The 20,623-nt window shown below is 49.1% G+C and overlaps 1 protein-coding gene across 4 annotated transcripts in view; it reads right to left on the bottom strand.

Moving 5' to 3' along the window:
- Traf3 (Tnf receptor-associated factor 3) overlaps positions 1-7,325 on the bottom strand; it is a 100,629-nt gene extending 93,304 nt beyond the window's left edge. For 2 of the 4 annotated variants that reach the window (XM_087553977.1, XM_087553978.1), the window contains exons 1-2: positions 7,083-7,325; positions 6,570-6,678 (exon numbers count right to left, since the gene is read on the bottom strand). The gene's annotated coding sequence lies outside the window, so the exon portion shown is untranslated. 4 annotated transcript variants of the gene reach the window in all.
- Between the last annotated feature and the right edge of the window lie 13,298 nt (positions 7,326-20,623).

Raw genomic sequence — 20,623 nt, 5'->3', positions numbered from 1 at the left:
CCTGGGTTCGGTCCCCAGCTCCAAAAAAGAAAGAAAAAGAAAAAAAAATACTGGTGTTACAACAAAGGAATGAAAACTGACTAGGGAGGGGGAGCCAAGCAGTGTCAGCAGAGAAAGGTGGCCTGGAAACTGCTCCAACAATTACAATGTATTTGAAAAATACTTGTATTGGGAACGAAATAATCTATACTCACAGAACAAATCAAAAAAAAAAAAAAAAAACCCACAACTGAATAAAATATACAACTGAACACATGCCTGTAAACCCTGTCAGCATTGGAGGCTGAGACAGGAAGATCAGGAGTTCCAAGACAATGTGCACTACACAGTGAGCGTGAGGCCACAGTGAGCTACACAGGGAGACTTTACATGAACAAACAGACCCAACAAACTACCTGCTTCAAGGGCACACAGAGCTGTGGTGGAAGCAGGGCCTCTAGAAAAGCCCTCTGCTCTTCCTTTCCAGCCTCAACAACTAGTCAGTTCCCTTTTCCTGTTCCCCTTCCTAAGAAGGGCAGCCATGGAATCACCTTAGACTCATGGGACCAAACTCTGATGCTTGTCCTTAGTTGTTTTCTTACTCCAGCTAAGCTCCAAGAAAAATTCCTGCATAGCATGTGATTCAACTCCCACAGCACGCCGTTCACCTGTCGCAGCCCCTACCACGTGTCATCACCAGAAGACTCTTCTAGCTTGGCCAGGGCACGGAAGCTCCATGAGGCCAAAGGTCTTTCAGCATTTTACCTGACTTTTTAGTTTTAGCCACCAGCATGGTTCATGTTCAAAAGAGGAGGAGAACAAGGGAGAAGAGGAGGGAGAGGAGGAGGAGGAAGAGGAGAAGGAAAAAGAAAAAAAGAGAAAAGAAAAAAAATGTAGTCTAATTAAATACAAGTTGAAAATCCCTCCTCCATAACACCTGGAAACAAAAGTATTTCAGATGAGTAGTCAGAATCTGGGGCTCCACAGACAGCCATGAGTAAATACAATGTATCTTTTGGAGAATCAATTCTACTAAAAGATTAGGAGCAGAGCATGTTGATACTAAAGCAGATTATTGAGAACTATGTATAGTTTACAGTAAGATAAAACTTCATGGGCTTGCCCATCCCTATGGAGGTAAAGCCCTACAGAAAAGCCTTCTGAAACCTATACACTTAAGTTACCCCCATAATAAGGCTACAACAGACTGTATTAATCCGAAATGCAGAAAATTTAATTTCCAGTGTAAAGTTGGCACGAAAAGTGCTCCAGAGAACTCATTTCCCTGGTCTTCAGAGAAAGTTACAAGTTTGTATCAAAGAAGTTCCCCTACCAGATTGGTGGAACACACCTCTAGGCAGTGTTCTGGAGGCAGAGGCAGAGACAGACAGATCTTTTGTGAGTTTGAAGCCAGCCTGGTCTACACAGCAAGTTTCAGGACAGCTAGAGCCTCAGTTTCAAAACAAGAACAACAAAAAGTAGTCGCCCCCCTCCCCATTGGGTAACTAACTCCCTCTAATGTAACAGAGCTGCAGGAGGAGAGAGTAGCATGCAGGAAAATGACCAAACGAGGCACTAGGTTTAGCCAACTACAACAGACTTTGTCAAAGCCCAGTGAAACCCTGTGGTCTGTCTTCTTCTCTTCCCTCCCGTGCGCCTGAGAGAACCTGAGCACATTCACCAAGCACTTGCCATGCGCCTGGCCCTTGGTGGAAGGAGAACAGCATGACACCTACCTACTTACCCCCTGTGCCTGCGGATCTCCAAATGCACATTAGCCTGGCGGGTAATCACTCACCTTAGAAAACCTCTTCAAGGGCTGGAGAGATGGCTCAGCCGTTAAAGGCTAGGCTCACAACCAAAAATATAAGAAAACCTCTTCAAGACTATTACGACTCAGGCTGGCAGTAGTGCCTCACGCCTTTAGTCCCAGCACTTGGGAGGCAGAGGCAGGCGGATCTCTGTGAGTTTGACACCAGCCTGGTCTTCAGAGTTCCAGAACAGCTAGGGCTACACAAAAAACCCTGCCTCTAAAACAAAACAAAACAAAACAAAACAAAACAAAACAAAACAAAACAAAAAAAAAAAAAAAAAAACCAAAAAACAAAAAACTCACCAGGCATGGTGGCTCACAGCACAGGGAGGCTGTGGCAGAAGTATCCCAAGTATCCCAAGTTCAAGGGCAGCCTGAGAACCTGTCTCAAAAACAAACATCCTATGACCCCTAGAGCTATGTCTCACCACTGGGATGCGCTTACTACTGTCTGAAAGGTTGGTGTGCGATTTAACCTTTCTCACTACTCTAAGGGTGCCAGGCTTCTCATTCATATGGCTTTAATGGTCTGGATGTATGTCTAATCAGCATATGAACTGGAGAAGAAATTAGGATATCAGAACAGCAGTTCCCGATACCTTTCTCAGAGAAGTTACCAAATAGCTTCCACGTCATTTTTTTCCTTTACATTTTTTTTCCCCGGAGGTGAGAGGCACATGTGTAGAGGTCAGAGGGCAAAAGCTGATTCTCTCCTTCCACCAACTCCTTCCTTTGACCACAAGTTCCAGGGACCAAACTCATCAGGCTTGGTGGCAAGCCCCTTACCTGCTGAGCCACGTCACCGCCCTCTATTGAATTTGCAAATGGCTCAAATCAACCAGGAGCAAATCTTTTAAAAACGAAATCATAAAAAGAAACGGTGGGGACTGCGAGACGGTGCCTCAGAGCATAAAGACACTTGCCATCCAAAGACGTTAAGTGTAACCACCTGAACTCAATCAACAGAACCCATGTGACTTTGAAAACTGACTCCATAAAGTTGTCCTCTGACTACTGCATGCCCAAAGTGGCACTCACGCACTCACATCATACACATACAATGATGATTATTATTAATTAATAATAATTATTATTAATAAAATAACTTTGAAAAATGAGACATAGGGCCCCGTATTTCATTTCTGGAAAATCACATGTTTCAAAGCATGTCAGTAAGGGGTTGGGGATTTAGCTCAGTGGTAGAGCGCTTGCCTAGGAAGCGCAAGGCCCTGGGTTCGGTCCCCAGCTCCGGAAAAAAAAGAAGGGGAGATTCCCAGTTGCTTAAATGGGAAGATTTGTTCAAGGCAAAGCATGTCAGTAAGGAGCAGGCTGGTGGCAAACCCGTCAGTAAGGCTAGTGGATTCGGGAAAGTTATGTTCTGGCTTCACCACCACCACAGCTTTCTCAGATTTTTTTTTATCTACAACAGCAGCACTCAATCTGTGGGTCATGGCCCCTTTGGGGGTGGCATATCAGATATTCTGCATATCAGATGTTTACATTATAATACGTAACAGTGGTAAAATGACAGTTATGAAGCAGCAATGAGATAATTTTATGGTTGGGGGTCACCACAACACGAGGGACTGTATTAAATGGTCACGGCGTCAGGAAAGTTGAGAACTCTTGACATACAAAGAGAAACAGTAGGCATGGCGACGTGCTGCGGCTCTATCTGGTGCCACTGTTTTAACCCTTCCATAAGCCATGTCCTTCAGACGTAGCCAGACCACTCAGCTCCAAATCACACGAGAGCCTGCAAGAGCTGGAGGGCTGCACGGGGTGCAGAGCTCTGACTACCGGCATCATACAGACTAGCAGGAGCAGCAGGGCCAAGAGCTAACACGTGTGAAGGGTAGGGGAGCTCCTCTACAAGTGGGGCCAGATTCCCTAAGGCTGTGACCAACTAGGGTGACTTTCCTAGACATCTCTCTGACGAGTCTGGGCAGCCAGGAACTTTTCCTTATAGTCACACACACACAAGCACGCACGCACGCACGCACGCACGCACACCAATACTTGCAGACTTCTGTACACAACCCACTAACTCATTTCCTCCTACAAAAGCGGATGACTTCTCCTCGTTTTTCCTCACAGAGAGTCAACTCCCTGAGGGTGGGGCAGTGACTTGATTTTTTTTTCCTTCACTCTTCTTGCGGAAAGTTCCTCCGCTGGTGTCTCAGTCAATCCTAGGTGAGTTCTGGCGCTGCCCTTCTCTGTGCGCCGGGGCCCAGACGCCCCAGCTTTCTACAGAGCATTGCCTCCAAAAGCAGGTGTGAGGATTTACTCATCCTGGTGTCGTGTAACTATATTATGGGATCTCGGGGCACGTTAATTGAACATTAATTAAATGAGCAAGACTCCCAAGTCACAGTTAATAATGTGTTTGTCTGAATGCAGCAAGATGCCAGTCTGACTCCTGGAGGGGCCAGAAGCCAACAGTCACCTGCAGTACTCACATGCCACTCCCTGTATAGGTTCTACATGGAACCTCCGATAGAAACCTCGCCTTCCTCTTCCTAGATTGAACTCTCATCCCAGATCTTTCCTGGAGTATGCGAAACAAAAGAGGCCTTCCGAAAATCAAAACGCATTTTATATTTTTATTAATCATCATAGAAATTATACACATATATTTAACGTTTCTTTACAGTTTTCCTATTGAAATTGAATTTTCTCTTTCTGTGAGCTCCTCTGGGACCACATCAATTCCCAGCTACCTCCCCACTACCTTATCTGCAGGCCTCTGGGCTGCCCTCACTCTGGCCCCAAGCCTAAGCACCTTCTCACTCCCAGCCTCGGCTGTCTCTCTCTCTCTCTCTCTCTCTCTCTCTCTCTCTCTCTCTCTCATCACCTTCCAAATCCTTTGGCCTCACCTTCCTCACTCTAGCTCTCTCCTCAGCTCCCCTCCCTATCAGAAATGTAATAAATACATAAATGCACAAGCATCAACTAAAAACAACTAATTTTTCCTCTGTAAATACTTGCAGAGATGCGCACAGGGGTCTGATACCACAAAAAAAAAAAAAAAAAAAAAAAAATCAAACTACGGCCTTGAGCTGTGAGGCTTCCCTGTTAATAATTCTGAAGTTGACTACTGAGAGGAAATCAAGCTATTGCATAATGTTGGACAGCTCATTTGCTTTCTGGAGTCTTACTCTACACGATGAGAAAACAAAGATGGGTGAATTTAGTGCCATTTCCTTTGTGTGTTCGAGCTAGCTCGGGCTTGCACCAGCACAGTGACAGTCTCATGTCTCCTGAAGGAGTTTCGGCATCATACAGAAGGGTTTTTAAGGGAAGGATAAACCATGCTCATCCTCTGGGATCATTAGCATATGTATCCTGACAATACCCCAGAAAGTCCTTCCTCATTCGCACTGAAACGTTCTAAGGGATTCTAGCAAAAGTGTCTAGAGAAGACCTCTGACACAGGGAAAGCAGGCATCAGTTCAGAGCTCCCAGGTAAATGAAAAGCTTTCTTCAAAGCACCAGCAAGAGCAGCAGAAACAACTGTCTGCTGCTGCTGCTGCTGCTGCTGCTGCTGCTGCTGCTGCTGCTGCTGCCTGTTTCCGACAGAATGTCTCTGCAGCCTCCTCACCAAGGCCATCTTACTAATTCCAAAAGGAATGGATAGCATCCAAGAAAAATAATTGGTCTTCTTCTCCCCTCACAGAAAAATGCACATGAATGTCTTGTTTTAAAAAATGCTGGAATTCTCCCCGGCCAGCTCTTTGATTCCCCGACTTCTGCATTGTGACAGCTGGGACAGATGGTGTCTGGGTGAGACACCTTACATCTTAAACCTTGTCCCTGATGAGGTCTGATTTGAAACAGTGAGGCTGAACCCCAAGGTCTGCCAGGATTGTATCACCAGAACCTACACACAGGGTTTTCTGACTCCCGGGCTAAATTTCCTGGTTTTCACACTTTAAATGTTCAGTTTGCTCTGGCCAGAGAGAATTTTCACCTTCAGACTAATTCTTAATATTTAAGATGTCACAATATGGCGAAAAGGGAAACATTTCCTCTCCTCTGAGTAAAGGATGGCTGCACACTATTTTGCTAGACACCCTACAATGATGCAGTATTTTTTAACAGGCCATTTTCCAAGATCCAAAAAATACCAGAAGGTTTTAAAAACCGACCGAGGGTCCACCTGAACATTTCTACACAAGAGCATTTTACACACACACACACACACACACACACACACACACACACACACACAGCATTTCTAAGGATTTCACTTGTGTGTCTAGTCACAGAAATGATACCAAAAAAAAAAAATTATGGCTCCTCTTCAGTTGTACGCTGTGAATGTAAATTAAGATGACAATATAACACTCAATAAACCCTTTAAGACTCCACAAAAAAAGAGCATACTTACAAATGTGTGTACGTAACACACACACACACACACACACCCTCTTCTATTTCATTCTCAAAACTGAGTCAAGCCTCAGTACAAAAGCCGTGGAAAATAAAATCAGTTCCTCCGACCGATCATTAATCTGAATGCTTCTTCGATTTCAGAGCACGTCCACAGCACTTCACCCATTTGCATGTTGTTGCCGTTCTACATAAAAAGCAAATCTTTTTCCACGCAGGATTCTCTCTAAAGGTCTAATCCTGATACCCGCGTCCCCAACCGGTGGTGATGACAGTGTGGAAACGTGGCGAAACGTACGTGAGCCATAGCCGGGCGCCTCCAGAACCTGCAAGCCCCGCGGCAGGGATCGTTTTAATGGCTCACCCGTAGGGAGCCCACTCTGACCTTTGGTGTTAATCGAAGGTGGAAGGTGTGCATTCGGCCCCAGCTGGATCCCAGAACCGCCTGCCTTCCAGCCTCTCTGCAGCTCTCCGACTATGAATCAGTCATTCATCTGCAGAGCAATGACTCAGTATAAACTTTTAAATAATGGCTCAAAAACCCACCTCCACCAGCCAGGGCGAGCACGCTCATCTATGCGGGCACCCTGACTCCGTCGTTCCGCACCGCGCCAAACCCCCAGGCCTCGGAGATGCTGACGGCTCAGCACCCCTCGGGGCGGGCACCTAGGGCTCAAGGCCTGGCTGCCCCGTCTGCCTGAAGCGCCGGCGCCTCGGGCCCGGAGCCGGCCGCATACACAAAGTTTCCAAAGTTGGGGCGGCGGGCGGGCCGCACCGCAGACGGTGAGGCGGCCGGGCCTGGCAGCGGAGGACCCGCCGGGCCCGGGGCCGCCGCCGGGATGGAGCCGCCCGCCGCCCCGCCGCCCCGCCGCCCCGCCGCCCCGGCCCGCGACCTTACCCCGCGGCCCGCCCGTTCGGCCGGCTCAGGGGCGCCGCGCGCATCCTCCGCCGCCTTCTGCAGCGTCCAGCTCCCCGGGCAGCCCCATGTCGGGGGGCGGGGAAGGGCCGGCGGCCGCCGCCGCCGCCGCCGGCTGGAAAGTCCCTGCTGGGCTGCAACCCGGCTCGCGCACGCGGCGGCCGCCGGCCGCGCCGCCTCACGCACCCTCGCGCTGGCACTTCCTCTCGCGCGCTGGAAATCCCCGCGGGCCGCCAGGGCGCGCGCCCCAGCGCGCCCGCCCCCGCCGCCCGCGCGCGCCTCTCCCCCTCCCATCCCCCTCGGCTGGCGCGCGCCCGCGCCCGTTGCTAGGGACCCTCGGCCCCGCGCTCGCCGCCGGCCTTAGCAACGGCGGCGCGCGCCCCAGGCCCTCAGGGCCCTTGCCCCTCCGCGCGCGCGCGCGTGCGCCCTCGCGCCCCGCCCGCCTCCCGGTCTTTCCGGGTCAAAAAGCCAGTCGAGCAGAGTGAGGCGAGCAAGGTTCCTCGCCTGGCCACCTCGACGGGCGGCCCAACAGTCTCGCCTACTTGGACACTCACGTCCTTGCACCTGTAGAAGACGCTCACTCGCGGGCACCCATGGGCACGCGTGAAGAGTTCGTTCCTAGTGTCTCCTGTCCAAGAGCACACATCTTCATAGACAGACCTCACAGGCAGGCAGGTCTCAGACAGTCCCCACATTTGCACACAGACACACCATCACCATGCATGCCCCTCGCATGCTCACAGGCAGTTCTGGCACCATCTAACCCAGCTCTAGGGGTTTAACCGAGTTCTTGGCTCCCTACACACCCACCCACCCACCCAGGAAAGTGGGTCTGGCCCAGTGTGGACAGGGCGGTCAATTTGTCGTGGGCACTTCTCTAGGCCAGAGATACCCATTTCTCCAGCGGCTTCGTCTTGCTGTCTCATGATCACCAGGGGTTACAGTGCCCCACCAGATATCCCTATTGCCATGGCAAGATGGTAGCAAATGGGGTCCTATCCTTACAAGTTCCGACACTGAGCAAAGAGGCCATGATCGTCTCCAAATTGGCTGGAAACTCACAGTTCCCTTCTCTAGAAAGTTCATCGGATTCCTAGGCTGAAGCGGAGACCGGTGTGACCAGGCTTGCAGGAAGTCCAGCATCTTCTGTCAGGCTTACCTCGTGGAATGTTCTAGAAGCCTAGATAGTATGACATATATATGACATACATATAGTATCTCTGAACGCAGTAGCCCAACAGGTGCCTGTACGAGAGCCTGCGCAGGCCTTGCTTGCCAGGCTCAGCTAGGCCAGTGGCGCCCCCATCTGGGCCACAAAGCCACAGTTCTGAGTTCAGAGTCAGGTCAGATCCAGGGTTCCTCAAGGCAACAAGGCTATACTGACAGTCCCACCATGCGGTCTCTGGAGCTCACTGGTAAGCCCTTTCCCTTCATGGGTGTCTTTAATGACCGGGAATGCTCAGAGTGCCCCCTGACTCCTACACCCGTGTTCTAAAGCTCTGCTATTGGACCCCAGCCCTGTCCAGAGCGCCTTTCTCCTCTCGCGCCTTTCGCTGTCTGCACAAGGGAACTGCACAAATCCAGAAAGGCTCCCTTCTGTAGGCTGCACTATTTGGATTCTTTTCAAACAAGCCATCAGGCAGAAGGTACAAAGACCTGTGCGTGGGTCTTCCTATGGCTGCGTGGCTCCTTTTATTCTCTGCCAAAGCACCAGTAAGCCTTCTTCAGAATGAGTAGGTTGAGTCCACCCGCGTGGAGCTCTCTGCGGGTGAGACTAGCTCCTACTGGTCTCTCTCCCCACTCCGAACCCTTTTTCTCCCATTCAGCAGCTCCAGACCCCCTGCTTTGGGGAACCAGAGTGGGCAGCATAAAGAAGTTTGCCCCAAACGGGGCCAGGGCTTTGGGGGCGGGTGTTCTGGCCGCCGCAGCGCCAGTTGCTGAACAGAAGTGATGAGCAGTACAGAGAACCAATCAGAGCGCTCTGCTCTGGGCATTTCAAAAGCAAAGCTGGCTGTTCCCTATGGCAACGCAGGACAACACGCCGACACTGTTTCTGGACAAAGAAATTTCTCTCAGGAATTTATGTGGCCTCACATGCTCAGTTTGTTGCATTTTAAGATGCATGCAGATCTCGTGATGACTCACCAAAGTGCAACTGTCCAGAAAGCCGCTCCCGTCCGTTGTGCTAAGAGGAAAAGTATTCATTGCATGGTGTCAGGGGCTTCAGGCCGGTGAACAGGTGTCATCAGGCCCCTCCCAGTGCCTCAAATGACATCTCCAGGAGCAGTAGCCACCTGCCCCTGCGGGACAGATGTGTGCTGAAGTGAGCTGACATTTTGCTCGCTAAAACATTAAATACTAGCAACACACAGCAAAAATTATAGTTTCAGTAAGAGTTCCCAGCAAGTAGCTTTCAAACCTGTTGAATACATGATACACACATACGCACATACACATTAATACTTAATCCCAAACATGTAATATGCTCTGATAATTTTTTTCTGTTTGTTAGTTTTTAAGTGATTTTAGTTACTTACATATCCATTGTGTGTGTGTGTGTGTGTGTGTGTGTGTGTGTGTGTACATGCACACGTGCTCGTGGAAACACATGCCATGATTAAGTGTGGAGGTCAGAGGACAAAAGTCAGTTCTGCCTTCCACTATGTGGGTCACTGGGATGGAACTCAGATGCCCAGCTTGACTGCAAGCACCCTTACCTACTGAGCCAACTTGCTGGCCCTATCTAGTTATTAATTTTAATACAGGATTCCACTATGTAGGCTAAGATGGCCTCAAACTTGAAATTCTCCTACCTCACCTTCCCAAGTGATAGGATTCCAGGCAAATTCCGCCCTGCTCATTAGCAAGCTTGGGTCTCTCTGGCTCTCTGGAGTGTTTTCCCTCTCCCCCTCCCCCTCCCTCTGTCCCTCCCTCTCCCTCATGGTCTTCTGTAATCTAGTCTGACCTCAGTCTCACCACACAGCTGAGGGTGACCTCGAACTTCTAAACCTCTGCCTCTTTCTCTCAAGTGCTGAAATTGCAGACATGCCCCACCACATCCAGCTTCTATTACTTATTTCAATTATGTTTTATTTATTTATTTTTATTTGAGGCAGGGTACACATGTGGAGGTTAAAGGACATTTCACAAGAGTCAATTCTTTTCTTCCACCATGTAAGACCTGGTGATCAAATTCAAGTCAAAAGGCTTGGGACCCGAGCACCTTCACCACTAAGCCAGCTCAGATCCCCCCCCCTTTTTTTTGGAGCTGGGGACCTCAAGATCCCCCCTTCTAAAATTTTTTATTTATTTATTTATTTTAATGCTGATCATGACCCTCTAAACTTACTGGAGATTCGTGGCCACAAGTCCAAAACAACATCTTTCTGCTAAAAGATGCTGATGGTGCTGGAAGGGTCCCAGCTTTGAGGTGACACTGCTCTCTGTCCCTGCCCGGTTCTGTCTCTCAATGAATTCCTGCACAGAAGAGTCATACTATCAAGGGGGGGGGGGCAGGTCAGGGCGGTTCACATAGGAAACACAGAGAGGACTAAGGGTGAGAGAGCACATTCCCAGGTCTATATGATACTGAGGAGATGGGGGAGGAAACTAGGAGGTTGGAAAATGGGCCACATATAAAGTTCCAGCCTTTTCTCATTCCTGTGGGCCAATCAAGAAACGAAAGTGTCCTCCTTTTAAGGGGTCCATCCCAGGATTCTTTTTTTTTTTTGGGGGGGGGGTTCTTTTTTTTTCGGAGCTGGGGACCGAAACCAGGGCCTTGCGCTTCCTAGGCAAGTGCTCTACCACTGAGCCAAGTCCCCAACCCCAACCATCCCAGGATTCTTGTGTGCACGTGTGCACACATGCACAAACCACCTGTGCTTTCTCAAATGCTTGCCTGAAATTGTACAAGAGAGAGTCTTGATGTGGCCCGTCTCCACTTGGTAGTTTTGACTCAGCCCCTAGACTTGCCTCTCTATCTGCAACACCTCCTGAAGAAACATCCCACCCCGCCGCTCTTCCAAGAAAACGGGATCTTCAGTGAATGTCACGGGAAGCAGGGCCATTATTGCAAGCCCCACACAGCAAACCCCAGGAGATCAAACACCGATTAATCGATCTCTGCCTTCCTTAAGATCCCAGAGGCCCAACCTTCCCTCGATGCTGGTTGGTCCCCTCCCAACCCACAGGCTCAAGCTCGTTCCTTTGATTTTCCCCAAGCCCTTAGCAAACAAAAGCCAATGGCTGCTGAAACAGTCCAGTAGACGGCAGAGCTCCTCCCACACAGCAGCCGCTAAGGAAGTCAGGTGGGTGGAGCTACTCCATCCACAGCGAGCCCAGGAGGAAAAAAAGGGAAAAGAAATGTCTAGAAATTGCAAGAATTGTTCTAATCCTAGGCGTTGCAATACTCTGAATAGTCTTCCTGAAAACACTGGGAAATGACGTGCTCCCTCGTCTTCCAAGCTTGAACGCCACATGGATGCAGAGGGCAGAACCTTCTCCCACCTCCGCCCTATTGTAGTCTGCCGGGACCTGCTTACTGAGCACCCCTGCTCAGTCCTGCTAGCTCAAAGCCAAGGATGTGCCCGTTCCGTAGAGCTTACCATCTAGTGGGCAGAAACGGAAATAAATCAACCACACGTTGATCTATAGCAAGAGAAACTGAGGGACTGAGGGAAGGCAAGGGAGAGGAAGCCTGAACAAGGGTCAGGGAAAAGGCAGGTTAGAAGGCAGAATACGGACGTGAAGGAAAAGGAACAAGGTACCATGTGCACCGTGTAGTGAAAAGCCTTGAGGTCAGTGAGCATTCAGGGAGGCCAGTGTGACTACAGCCAGGAATGGGGGAAACTCCAGGGAAGAGGAGAGGAGGCGCCAAGGATTCGAGGCCACGCAGGGTATAGATAGGCCTTTGGTTTCCCGCTGGTATGGGATGCCGGTATCCACTGCCAAGTTTAAGTAACAGCTTGTAGTCCATTAAAATCAACTTATACTCTCCCCCTCCCACTCCCGTTTAATAAATACACACCGGAACCTGGAACAACAATGACACATTATCTAACAGTGTCACAAGATGTCAGCTCCAACAAGTGGAAACTGCAGGATAGAGGAGCTGCAGACAGACACGGCCCAGCATCTAGACCCTCCCAGAAGGAGGTAAACTCTTCTTGACAGGAATAGATATCGAGGACTCATCTCTACACGGGAAAACCTTGGGCGCTTCCTATAAGCCAGGGGAGGGGATGAAGCTGTTCTTTGCCCGAGAGCTGACCCGGAGGGCTTCTGAAACCCACAGTGGATACCCAGTGGCAGGCCCCGCCAACCTATTTTGTGTGGTGTTTTCTGTTTTGTTTGGGTTTTGGTGCTGAGGTCAAACCCAAAGCTTTGTGCGTGCTAGATATACACGTTGTGTTTTCCAAGTGCCATGGAGACCTCTGTGCCAGCTTAAAAGGAGTCTACCTCAGAGCTGAAGGAGGGAGAGGTCATAGCTAGGGAACTGTGAGCCCTGAATACAGAACCCAGGAGTCGAACAATTCTGCCATGGCCCTCTGTGGGGCTGCATTCGCCAAGCTGCCTTCAGTAGCCACACCACAGTGATCAGCTTGGTTGTGAGTCCCCCTCTTGCCCACCCGGCAGGACCCAGGCTGGCCGGCACCTCAGAACCTTTCCCGGCAAGTTGTACCTCTCAGTGACTTCATGCTCTCAGCATGTGGAGTGTGTTCTAGTAAACATGAGGAAGTCATAGGACAGCTTTCGAGAATCGGTTTTTGTTGTGTACCTTGTTGAGATAGGCTCTTACAATGTTGCCTTTGCGCAGTGTACCCCAGGAGGGCTGGCCTGCTAGTGTCCATTCAGTTCTTCCTTCTGCCTTCCATCTTGCCAAGGGGTGCTGGGATGGGATTAAAGTCTTTGGCTTGGTGGGTCCCTGGGCTGAGCTATCTTACTGACTTTACTGGCTTTTTTTTTTTTTTTTTTTTGACAGGGTGGTCTTACAAACCTGAACTTAACCTTGCTCTCCTGATCCTCTGGATCCTCCTGGCCCTCCTAGTCCTCCTGATCCTCCTGATTGAGTACTGAGGTTACAGGTTTTGTAGAGACCAAGTTTCTCTTGCTAAAGCTTCCCAGAACATTTCAGTGAAGGGGTTTCTTTAAAAGGTGGATATAGCTAGGGGTTATATAAAGTTAGCACACACCTTCAATCCCAGCACTCAGAAGGTAGAAGTCAGGCCGATCTCTGAGTTCAAGGACAGCCTGGTCGACAGATGCAGATGGAGTTCCAGGATGGTCAGAGCTGCACAAAGAAACCCTGACATGGAGAGAGAGAGAGAGAGAGAGAGAGAGAGAGAGAGAGAGAGAGAGAGAGAGAGAGATGCTAATCATTTTCTGTCAACTGGACATAGCCTAGACATGCCCAGACAAAGGGAGTCTTGACTAAGGGACTGCCTCCATCTGACTGGCCAATGGGCATGTCTCTGAGGTATTTTCTTGACTACTGATGACATGGGAGGACACAGCCCACTAAGAGTAGCTGGACACGCCAGTGAGTAAGCAACATTCTTCCACAGTCTCTGATTCAGCTCCTGCTTCTAGGTTCCCACCGCCTTGAGCCCCTGTCTTAACTTCCCTCATGGGCTGTGATGGGAAAATGGAAGCCAAATAAACCCTCTCCTCTCCCACGTGGTTTCCGTCCGTCAGTGTTTTAACGCAGTGACAGGGGAGCAAGTTAAGAATGGAACAGAAGAGTTCTAGAGCAGGACTGAGAAAGCAGAAGTCAGCTCATGAGTAACTGTGAGAGCTTAGGAAGGCACTTGATCTCCCCGGGCCCGGGTTTCCCCTCTTGCACAGCGGAAACACGCCGGTGAGCCCCACCCTGCCCCTTGGGAGCTGTGAGGGGAAGCCCTCGCTGATAAGGACCCTGCCACCTTGCATATCTCTAGCAGGGCTGCACTGGGGACACCAAGAAGCCGTCGTGTCACTTGGGAAGGGACCATCCTGGTTTCCCTAGGTGGGAAGAATGGTTATAACTCCAGGCCAGCAGGACGGGTTAATGTAAACAAAACTTACAGCTGCCTTGAAATGACGAAGGCAGCCCTGGGGTGTGGCGTGAGCTTTCTCACCCTTTGCCCCGCTACACTGACTGATCTGTCATCTGTTCACTCAAGGGCACCTTCTGAAGAACTTGTGCTCCCAGCTCAGCAACAGGAAGGCATCCAAATGGTCCCAGCCCCTCACCATCCACACATTTTCCAAACTGTCTGCAGGCCATCAGTTAGTTCAGTGGGTGTGACCAGCGTCTTTAGAAGGGGAAGGAGGAGGAGGAGGGAGGGGAGGAGGGGGAGGAGCAGGAGGAAGAGGAGGAGGAGAAAATACACTCCGAGAAGGACTAGTTAGTGGCTTTGTAAGCTCTGGTCCAGCATAGATAAACATGAAGTACGTTTATATATCCAGAGGTAGGACACAGCTCTCGCTGTGAGTCCTAATGAAGAAGCCTGCAGGCCACCAGGCTGTGAATGAAATCCAGCTGTTGTGGGAGTGAGGCCTATGAAATCAGGTAGTTTAGGGGTTGGGGATTTAGCTCAGTGGTAAAGCGCTTGCCTAGCAAGCACAAGGCCCTGGGTTCGGTCCCCAGCTCCGAAAAGAAAAAAAAAAAAAATCAGGTAGTTTAAAAGCTCACACCTGAGCCAGTTAGCGGTGGCACATATCTTTAAATCCCAGGACTCAGGAAGCAGAGGCAAGCAGATCTCTGTGAGCTCGAGGCCAGCCTGGTATATAGAGCAAATTCCAGGACAGCAAAGGGTTTACAGGAAAAACCCTTTCTCAAAAAACAAACAAACAAAAGCCCACATCTGCTGATGGTTCTCTCCCACAAGCACTGAAAAGTAGAAGTGCATTGGCCCTGAAGTGACACACAGGTAGGGATTGGGGAGGTTTGTCATGTTCAAACTTAGGTGAAAGAGCTAGGGATATGGCTCAGGGGTTAAGCGTAATTGTCACTAAGCTTAAAGACTTGAGTGAAATTTTGAAGATCCATATAGTTCCCCTGATTTCAATCTCCTCCATGAATGTGGCACACACACACACACACACACACACACACACACACACACACACACACGTGTAATAGAAAACAAATGACAGCTAGGAGAAGGTGCAGTTAGTAAAGTGTTTTCAGTCAAGCATGAGGACTTGAGTGTGTCCAGCACCCACAGTCAGGGTCAGCAGTGCATGCCTGACGTCCCAAGGCTGGGGGAACAGAAACAAGGAGGCTCCCTGGCCTGCCAGCCTAGCCAAAGAAGCAAGCTCTGGGTTCAGAGGGAGAGATTATCTCAGTAAGGTGGAAAATAATTGAGGAGGATACCCAGTGTTGCTCCTGCACCATACATCACAAAAAACTGAGTAAGAAAATGAATAACGAGACAACCCACTTCTGTGTTCCAGAACAGAGGACCTGGGGCCCATTTCACTATTGTCTCCAGAAAGCCACGGTCTTGAAAGTGTGGAGCAGGGGGCTGTTGTCACCATCCATGGTGGAAAGTCTTGGGTGCCCTCAGAATATTTGGCTAAGTGGACTATACGTGAAAAGGGTGGAAGAGGGTGTCACCCACCCACACCAAAGTTCTCGTGATCAGGTTTCACAGTGCAGCCCTTCCATCAGGAGGCTCTGCCTGGGCTGGGCCCACGATGATACCAGTCACTTGAGTGGGTGTGGCCGGCATGGGTGTTCCAGGAGTTTCCTTGAGAAGAATGGGCCAGTCCGAATTCTATTGCAAAGAATACACCATAGATTATAGAAGTTTTAACATAAAGAGGTTTTTCCTGACTCACCACTCTGGAGGTGTGAGGTTAAAGGGCCACATCTGTTGTTGACCTTGCTCACCGAGTCCCAGAGTGTCAAAAGACGTTTCATGTGCCACATTCATGGAGGAGATTGAAATCAGGGGAACTATATGGATCTTCAAAATTTCACTCCTGGCTAAAGCCAGGAGACTTGCATGTCCCTTCCATTCTCTCCTTCCCCTTATGAAGCTACCATCCAACGACCTTACCCTTGTCCCTTCCAAACATGTCCCACTGCAGACCACAGATGAGTTTTCTCATCCTCATAAATGTTTAAAACCTTGGCAAGCCCGGGGTCTCCCTAGCTGTTCCTGGTGGTCCCTAACAGGCTCTCCCTCTAGTCTATTTCCAGTACTTTCTGGCATCTCCAACCCATACAACTAGGAACCCACAGCTCTACACGGTGCTGGGGTGCAGACCAGAGCATCCATTACTCATCTTTCATCAGAGGAGCTTCTTCTGGTAGTAGATGCTTATTAACAAGACATTCACAGGGCTGGAGAGATGGCTCAGTGGTTAAGAGCACTGACTGCTCTTCCAGAGGTCCTGAGTTCAAATCCCAGCACCCACGTGGTGGCTCACAACCATCTGTAATGGGGTCCTTGCCCTTTTCTGGTGTGTCTGAAGCGAGAAACAGTCTACTCATGTAGATAAGGTAGATAAATCTTTTTTTAAAAAGATCAAAATATATCATATAAAAATTCATTAATAGGACAGCCAGAGCTATATAGAAACACCCTGTCTCAAAAACTGTCTACATGTAATGCATGTGAATAGTATTTTGCCTGCACATACATCTGTGTCCCACATGCATACCTGCTGCCCAGGGAGATCAGAAGAGGGTGTTGGATCCCTTGGAACTGGAGTTACAGAAGACTGTGACCTTCCACATGGGTGCTGGGAATCAAAATCAGGCCTCAAGGGGCACCCCATGCTCTTAAATGCGGAGCCTTCTGTCCAGCTCCTGTTCCTTCTACTACATCGCAGGAGGACGCAAACCACTGCAGGAACCCATGGCATCCATATCTGCAGAACACTATCATCGCCACTGACCATTACCTTAAGAGGTGGTTTAAGAAGCTGTTGATTGAAGATGGGGGTGGGGCCTTTAGCCACTCCTTAGCCTCAATCGAGTGGAGTAGGTAGAAAAGGAATCCAAGAGCCAGATCTGGGGGCCCACAGCTGCAATCCCACTACCTGAAAGGCTGAGGTAGGGAAATCTTGTCAGTCTGGGCTATTAGCAAGTACCAGACCAACAAGGAAAGAGGGCGGTGTCCATCCATCATCCTAGAGTTCCTACACAGTCCGGAAGTGAAGGGCTGGATGTAGCTTAGAGTGTGGTGAGCAAGGGTAGGAACAGGAGAGACTTCTACATGGTGGAAGAGGAGACCAGGCCCCTGAGAGTTACCCTGTGACCTTACACACGGGCCACAGCACTCACACACCTGCCCACACACATGCACAGATGTACATAAATAAGAAGGGAAGGAGGGAGAGGGGGAGGGGGGAACAGAGGGAAGAAAGAGGGAAAAAAAGTGAAAGACAACGGCCAGGTTTCCCTTCAAGATGGTTCAGTGGTTAAAGGCACTGGTTGCTCCTCCAAAGGATCCAAGTTCAATTCCCAGCACCTGCATGGAAACTCTCACCCATCTGTAACTCCAGTTCAATTCCCAGCTCCTGCATGGGAACTCTCACCCATCTGTAACTCCAGTTCCAGAGGATCCAACACACACATGTGGGCAAAACACCAATACACATAAAATAATAATAAATAATTTAAACATATTTTTTAAAAAAAAAAAAAAGGTCAGGTTTCTGTTTGGTCCTGTATTGTCCCCATCCAAAAGACACTCTCAGAAGCCAGGTTGTGGCTTAGCTCCTGAAACTTGTGAACTGTAATAAATAAACTCACTGGTGACTAGAATCCTAAGAGGTTGCAGCTCTTGAGAACCCAGGGTCTGCAGGAACCGTGTCTATAGGACTCTCCGACCATGGTGGCAGGTTCATGACCCTTCCAGAGCCAAGGTATATGGTTTCCAATGTGGAATTCAAAGACAGCCCGAGGGGTTGAGGATTTAGCTCAGTGGTAGAGCGCTTGGGTTCAGCCTGGGTTCAGTCCTCAGCTCCAGAAAAATAAATACATACATACATACATACATACATACATACATACATACATAAATACAGCTGTGCTGTGTCCTTCTCTTCTGTCTTGGTTGCAAATCCAGATTCCCATTGTCCTACAACTGGTTGACCAGCCATTCCAAGACGTTTAGGAGCCCAAAAGGCAGACCAGGGGAAAGGCTACCTCAGGACATTACCAGCTGAGTTCAAGAGGCCCTCCAGGTACTCCCTGGGGCCCTCAGGTAGGTTAATTCCAGGAAACCGCTTTTTCTCCCTTGCTGTTTCTTTTTGAGTATATGGCAAACTAAAAAATTTCCTCACAGATGATTGAAGAACCAAAATTAGGGGATCTAACTCAGCTTGGGGATTTTGCTGTTGTGATAGGCACTTTGCTCTACATTGCTAAATATAAAGACTGTAACACCAGGCCTCAGATCCATGGCCATCGTGACAGGATGCCGTGGGTCTCTAGACCTCCTCCTCGATATCCTCCATCCAGTCCCCAGGGTAGTTAAGCCAAGAGACATGAATGTTCCCATGGAAATACTCTGGATCCTCAAAGACGAAAAAGAAAAGTTAGGATAAGAGTTAAGAAAATGAGAATGTTTGGGTCAGAGTGTGACTTTCATTTTCTCTCATTGAACAACAATGTTTTACATTAAAGTCTATGAAAAACGGGTCTAGGGAAGTTGGTGGTGAGAGCACTGGCTGGTCTTCCAGAGGACCAGGGTTAGATGCCCACACTCAGACAGCTCACAACTATCTTGTAACCTCGAGCTGAGGAGAATCCAACACCCAAAGGACACTGCACACATGTGACACACAGTTATACACATGGAGCCAAAACACTCATACATGTAAGAAATAATTTAATAATATCACCCATAACTCCTGAGAGCTCGTGTGCTGGGGTCCTATCTCTAATGACATGGGAACTCTCCATAGGGTCACCAGCACTCAGTGACATCTTAGAGGATAATTAAGGCACCTCAGTGAGCAGTGTACACCTGGCAAAAGCCTGAAAGCCAGCCATGGCTTTCAGAACCCCATGGTTGCCCAAACTGCTACGCACACAACCAGGCAACGGCTGCTACCTGAAGAAAGCTCTTCCTGAATGTGTCGTTCAACAAAGCTCATTAACTGGTCCCCTGCTCAGAAACCTGGGGGCCCAGAGGACTGCGCGCGCACACACACACACACACACACACACACACGCGCGCGCGCGCACGCACGCACACATGCAGGCATACACACATGCACACGCACATGCACACACACACACATGCACACACACAGGCACTCAGACACACGCACACACACACACGGACACACAGGCAGGCACACAAAGATATATTTACATCTTTGTACTGTATTTATGTCTATGCACCTCATACCACAGAGGCGAGTTATATATAAGAACACTGTCGCTGTCTTCAGACACACCAGAAGAGGGCATCAGATCCCATTACAAATGGTTGTGAGCCACCATGTGGTTGCTGGGATGTGAACTCAGGACCTCGGGAAGAGCAGTCAGTGCTCTAACCACTGAGCACTCTAACCACTCCAGCCCCATTGATTCTTGATAACTGCATATTAAGGCCTGGTCCTTGTTCTCCTGCCCATCAGCTCTTTGCTTCTCACACTGACCTATGGAGATGTCATCAGCACTGAAAAAGAGGCTGTGGCCAGCCAGAGACTGAACCTTCAGAGATTCTGAAGGGTTGATGGGTTGTCAATGAAAGGGTTCTGAAATCAGCTAAGAGGTGCCCCGGGCAGGTCTGTGAAGATAATTCCAGAGGGTCTGGAACCTATGTTGCTTGACTTCAGTTGTTGGGGAACATGTCTGTCCCCATGGTTGCTGCCAGAACTACGGACTGAGCAGCTACTGGGAGTCTTGAGGTCTCCACTGAGCAGATGGCCACTCTGAACTACCGGACCCTACTGTGTAAGTCAGCCTACTGAATTCACTTTAACAGTATAGACAGAGTCTGATGGTTCTGTTCCTCCACAGAACTCTGCCTAATACAGAAGAGACAGGCACGGCCCTTGAAAGGTTTCCTGAGATGCTTTTAACCTTGAGACTGACTTTGAGTTTGTAAAGGACAGGGTCATCCAGTCACCAGGGGACACACTTCAAACCAGAGCTGGAGAGCCTGCCTGAAAGCTTAGCTGAATGAGGAGCTACTCATTACAGAAGATGCTTTCGGTCCCTTGGATAAATACGAATATTTAAGATTTCCCCACGATTAAATTTTCACTGTGCATCCATGTACAGAGGGGAGGTGTGTGTGAGTACATTGCAACATAACATTTGAGGATTTTTAGTGATTTTTTTCCACAAATTTTGAAATGTCAAGGGTATATATCTCTCCGAGGATGCAGCCCATGGCACATTTCAGATTTAAGAGAAGAAAAAAAAATTGATGGATTTAAGAGACCAAGGAGTGGAGCTGAAAGCTGCAATTTAAAAGCTGTGAATCCACTAAGTTTTCAGTTAATTTACAAGCCATCTCAGTGGAAAATGCTCTCCTTGAGTAATCCAAGGGAACTGTTTTGGAACTGAA

The sequence above is a fragment of the Rattus norvegicus genome, chromosome 6 (assembly GCF_021556685.1).
Source record: "Rattus norvegicus strain SHRSP/BbbUtx chromosome 6, alternate assembly SHRSP_T2T, whole genome shotgun sequence".
Classification (NCBI taxonomy): domain Eukaryota; kingdom Metazoa; phylum Chordata; class Mammalia; order Rodentia; family Muridae; genus Rattus; species Rattus norvegicus.
Note: the sequence above shows the minus strand (reverse complement) of the source record. Positions and strands in the feature narration are given on the sequence as shown.